This window comes from Gavialis gangeticus, unplaced genomic scaffold (assembly GCF_001723915.1).
Source record: "Gavialis gangeticus isolate Ggan-Ray unplaced genomic scaffold, GavGan_comp1, whole genome shotgun sequence".
Taxonomy (NCBI): domain Eukaryota; kingdom Metazoa; phylum Chordata; order Crocodylia; family Gavialidae; genus Gavialis; species Gavialis gangeticus.
Window position 1 is genome coordinate 95,451,933 of NW_017729033.1, and position 6,169 is coordinate 95,458,101.

The following is a 6,169-nucleotide window of genomic DNA, read 5'->3' on the forward strand; positions in this document are numbered from 1 at the left end:
TTCAAAAAAAAAAAAAAAAAAGGTAGCAGTATAACATTGTATTTACAGTGGGAGCTGTGCTTTTACTTAATTTCTCCTGACATTGCTACAAAAACAACTGTACTAATGTAGTGCTACTAGACTTCAGACTGAAATCAGCTTGGACTACTTTCAGCTCCAATGAAATTTTAGTTTAATCAGTGGTAAGCAACTGAGGAAAAAAAGAAGAGATTAGAGTAAAAATTGTTTTTCAATCAATACTCTTATGCTTGCAACCTACAAATGATGAAAAGAAAATAGTGCAAGATTGAAAAGAGAATCTTCACATATTAGCCTTAGAATTAGTTGTTTCACAGCTAACCTCACCTGAATATGGACTCATACCCAACATGTCATATCTAACTAGAGTCAAAGAGTATTCCTATAATTGCATCAGCAGCCAACATCCTGACGCAGCAACTACTTCAGGCCAGTTTTTCCCCTCTCTATTTTATTAGCATTTCATTACTTTCAGCTTTATTTCACAATCTGGATGAGGACAGCACAAATTCAGTTCTCTGCTGGCTTTTTTTAAAACCTTCAGCACATCAATAACATACTCTAGTTAAATAGAGAATTCTTCTCTTTTAACCATCATGTTTTCACTTAACAGGTAAAATGTCTCAGCTTACATAACTACATTCTGAATTAAATACATATTCAATGAGTTCACTTATCAGATAGCCCTTCCTGCATGGCCTTTGTGATTCAACTTTCAAGGTTGCTTGTTCTACTGCCCAAAACACAAAAAATGTGATCCAAAGATTATCTGGAGTTAACAGGTCTAAAGTATCTGTATAGACTCTCTCAACACAGTCTATCTGAAGAAATATAAAAATGGGACAGAAATATCCAGTTTTCTAATCCAAGGGTGAAATGTGAAAGATCAATAAAGTAACTTAATACAGAAATAGATCCTAAAACAATGATAGATCTCCTGTTGACTAAACTGGAAGCATATTTCAGGGTAGACACAAGCAACCTCACCCTCCCATACATGCCCCTACAACAAAATATTTGAACCAGCATGCCCAAAATTAGACTTCAGAAGCTATATTTCATTTTGAAGAGAGCAAATCTCACATTGCTAAATACAGATGTAGGAGCCTAAATTTCAAGACACAAACTTGAAAATGCTCACTTCATTATTTGGCAACTGTAGAAGAAAAGCAGTGTGTAGTCTGGCCAGGTATTTACTCTTATATTGGATCACAAAATGGCTTTTTTTAAAAAAAAAGAAAACACCACCATTTAATGTACTAACAAACACTCCTTGTATGGTTGCTTTTTGTCCCCACTGACATTGTTTAGTTTGTTCCAGTGTCTGAATCCAATTACACTGTGCATTCGCAACTGCTGATCTTACATTATTATCCTAAATGAGAATGCTAGAAGCTAGAAGAAGGATGATCTTTTTGCTAACACTCAGAATTACATGTCAGGAATTCTAACTGCTGGCTTTATCTCAAACTTCCTAGAAACTAGCACACAACTATGGACAAGTTACCAAGGGCCATGGTTTTTCCCATCTGTTAAATAAAGACAAGAGACATTTACCTAATGTGGGGTTTCACGAGGTTGGGGAGGTGATATTCAATGACTGCAATAGTAAACATCTGTTACATGCAGCATGTGTGTGTGTGTGTGTATGTGTGTGTGTGTGTGTGTGTTATTTTGACTGTACTAAGACATACATAGCCAATGGCTTAATGCAGTAGTGTCAAAGACACCTGTAAAACTCCTGGAGGGGCCAGGAATTCAGGGGTGGTGACCAGGGAAGAAGGCACTGCTGAATTCCTAGGTATAGAGCCCCACTGAGGATGCCACTGTAGGGGGGTCATGGCCACTGCACCACCATCGCTGACACTTGCCCTAATGGAAATTCAAGACTACAATGAGCACTAAAGTGAGTTTCCGTCACTGAGTTCTCTGTACATGGCAGAGCCAAAGAAACCATTCTTCCTAGTGATACAAAAGATAGTTTCCCTTGGAAACTTCCTAGTTCCCCAGGTAAGGTAAAAAGAAAAGTAAGATGAGGCTTTTGGCTTTCAGCCAGGTGTTTACAGCTGCTGTAAAGTGGTACATGGTTCAAAGGGTGGAATCAACCTTAATCTAATGTATGATCCATGGAGGATGTCAACTTGTTTTTTTAAAGCCATGATCTTTGCAAGAGACTACTAAACAAAAATCTGGGTAAATTATTTGAACATAAGAAGCGCCATACTGGATCAGGCCAATGATCCACTTAGCTCAGTAGCTTATCTCTGACAATACCAAGTAGTAGATACTTTAGAAAGAGAGTATATAAAGAAGACATGTCTAGAGTAATCTCCATCATACCTGGCATTAACTGTTATTAGTTTAGGGAGGATGAAAAATACCTTCCTGGCTGTTCTATTTAATAGCTCACAATGGACCTGTATTCCATGAACATCTAAGCCCTTTTTGAACCTGGTTATACTATTTGTTTGTGTCACTGGGTTCCATCAGTTTGTTACACACTGGGTGTGTCCATACAATCACAATATGTCCCTACAGTAAATACCGCTGCTACTTATCCCTGGGAAATGCCTGTGCACACATTCTCTGGCACACAGCACATTGCCCCAGGTGGGGTATGGGAAGCTGGAGCCAACACCTGGGCTGGCTCCAGCAGCCTTGCCTATGGTCCTTGGGGGCCTCTGAGGGCTGCAGCCATGGTGATCCAGCAGAAGGGAGTCTGGCTTGCAGCTGAAGCATGTCTGGCCAGGCTCCAGTTTCGAGCACTGCACGCTGCCACTACATGTATCACCCTGCTTTTCTTAGGCACAGGGTTCTTTTTGTAAGCAGGATTTTTGACGTGTGTTTGTCTGGATGTGCCCACTGGGTGCATTTACACATGCACTTTACTGCAGAGTTGATTGATTAGCTCTGCAGTAAAGCATCACCGTGTACACATGTGCTAGTAATAGAGTACACTAAATTAATTAATTCTGCCATAAGATGGTACTGTCGGGGAAAATACTGTTTTACAGAGGAGTAATTAAATAGGATGAAACACACATATAGACTGTGACAGGGGCTGGCTGGGGCACAAGGGTACTAAAGTGTGGGGGCTGCCTGCTGCATAGCTCTGCACTTTAGTACCCTCATGCCCAAACCAACCCCAACACTTCCCAATGCCGCTACCCAGAGCCCGGGGCTGCCCGGACCCCCCTCCCCCCTGCAAGCTTGCTGCCAGCCTGGGGCTGCTCCGCTCCAGCTCAAACTGCTGCTGTCTTGGGCACACACCTAGATCCTACACCCAGGAGCACCTGACTCTGGCTTGAACTGCTACAAAATGTATTGTTCACATGCAGATCCACTCAGTGTGTAAAAAACAAACAAACAAACAAACAAACAAGCACTTCATCTTCTTTATTTTAAACCTGCCTCCTGATAATTTCAGGGCGTGTCTCCTCCCCCTTGTAATCTGGAACTTTTGAATAACACTTCTCTTTTTGTTTTTTGTAGACACTTCTTGACTTTATAGACGTCTATCATACCCCTCCCTCAGCCTCTTCCTTTCCAAAGTGAAGAGCTCTAGCCATTTTAGTCTTTCCTGGTATGGAAGCTGCTCCATACACCGGATCATCTTTGTTGTCCTTCTCTGTACCTCTTTTAATTCCACTACATCCTGTTTGAGATGTGGAGACCACAACCATACACATTATTCCAGATGTGGGTGTCCCATGAATATATATAAGGGTGTTATGTTGTTTTCCATTGTTGTTTAAAAATCCCTTCTTCTGGGGCAGCAGATGGGAGAAAGCTCTGAGGAAAACCTTGTACAAAATGAAATGGATAGGGATCCAAGGAATGCCGGATGTCCTGCTGTTCCTTTGGGTCAAATACACAAGCCAGATCTGCAAGCTGGCAACCATGGCAGCATCTAACTGATAGGACTCAGGAAACAGACATGGGAATCATTGTAGGTAAATCTATGAAAACGTTGGATTAATTTACAGTGGCAACCAAAAAAAGCCAAGAACATTTTGGAATTTTAAAAGAAAATTTTAAACAAAAATGGAAAACATCATTATACCATAGCATATATTCATGGGATTTCCACATCTGAAATAATGTGTGTGATTGTGGTCTTCACATCTCAAAAAGGATGCAGTAAAATTAGAAGAGGTACAAAAAAGGGCACCAAATAACATTTATTTCTAATTTTACTAGCTAAAGAGAAAATTGCAGGATAAGTAAATACAGAGTCTGTGCCTAATCAGATTATAGTAGGCTTTTATGTTCAAAAAAGGATTCTTTTCCAGAGAAGCCATCCTCCTCTTCCCTGTGATGAATCTCAGCTGCTTTATCCTACAATCTGTTGGATTTACGCAAATGAATTGTTACCAGTATTTAGGGAATTAGTTTGGTCCTATGCACTTAATTAAATGGAAATTTAAAGAGCTGGAATGAAGAATGGAACTAATGGAACAGTTTGCTACCATGTTCCTGCATCTAGGGCCAGATTCACTAGTGGATTTAAGCACTTTGTTGAGTTTAGGGACCTTGCTGAACTATGGACTTAAAAGACTTTCACTTGCTCTTACAAATCACTTCTGTCCAATTTGCAAACCATTGCATCTGTATTAAGCCATAGGATACAAATCTGTTCTCATTAAGCCTGGTACCTCACCCATTTGAGTGTATTCCATGTTTCTAACAGCACGCAAATTGCCTATTATGTCAAGTCATCTAATCTATATTTTCAAGTAAAAGAATTGTCCCACACCATGTAGCTCCCCATGTTTATGCCCAGTCTCCTTTAAAGTGTTTGAAAAAGATAAAAAAGGTAAAGAAGAAATATTACAGGCTTTCCAGTATGTGAAAAAAACTACAGGCAAACTCTACTTGTAATAAAATTAAAGTAAAAAAAAATTCTGTTTTCATCTGACCACAATAAAGGTTTTTGCATTCTGCTAATGAAGCAAAGTTTTGTTTTGTTTTTGGAATGCCCCAATATCAGAGTAAAACAGCCACATGCCCATGCTTGTTTGTAAAGTCTGTTATTTGTTATAAATGATTTGACTACAGAAGGGTGTTCCACTCTATTACATTTTGTTCTAAAGTCTGCTATTCTATCTTAGCAGTATGAAGGTGGCTTGACAGGTTGACAAAGAAAATAAAGACTCAGCTTGCTACATTAGAGGCTTTCCTGAATAGATTTACATACACTGAGCGCTGATGCTGCAGGTACTGTATGTCAAACTCATTAATTATAAAGAAATAAAGGATTAAATTTCTAGTGCCAAAAAACATAAATCTGAACATGAGAGGATGCTGTTTTCATACAGAAAGGAAATATATTTGCCTTCTTTCATTATAAACTTTAGTTTGTAAGTTTAGAGATTTTTTGGGACACTTTATTGGTCACTGCAGGTGTTAAAAATCTGCAGAGCTCTTCACTATTATATGTTATCACTTATTTTTTCCATTTTCAATGCTATTAGTCACAAATGGGTTACATCCCTTAAAATCTATTGCTGTATTGTGGAAACACATTAGCATCAGTGGGAATTATAGTTATATTTGGAGAGAGCTAACTTGAAACGTATAACAAAAGTATAATCCTTCTATTTATTTACGCATATACAGAAGTATGAAAACTTTCCAAGTATCATTGATTTATTTAAAGGTCACATTGACATGTATTTCTAATAGATTGAATTTTAGGCCTCTATTTTATAATTTTCATTTGATAGAGTGAAAGGATCCAACGTCATATTTTTCTCTTCACTTTTACTGAGCTCACTATAAAAATAAAATAGCTGTAATCTGTTAGCCTCTCTTTCTTTTTTTTGGATACAGGTCTCTAGGAAAGAAGAGAAGGAAAGGATTAATTGTTTATAGGATTTTTCTCATATGGGTTTCATGCAAAATAAACTACAGTATGTTAACAACAACGTACAATTTACATATTTTTTAAGGCAATTAGTTTCAACCTTAACAAAAAGTACAAGTAAGAAAAAATAGGTCTTTTTTCCATTAACCTGTACCTGTGTAATTACTTCCATAAGTGACAACTGACTACAAAATGGGTGCGCAAAACACTACCTTCAAAACAAACTAGCAGCTATTCACATATACCTGGCATTTATTTGGCAGTGGTTTTAATGGACTAAATAAA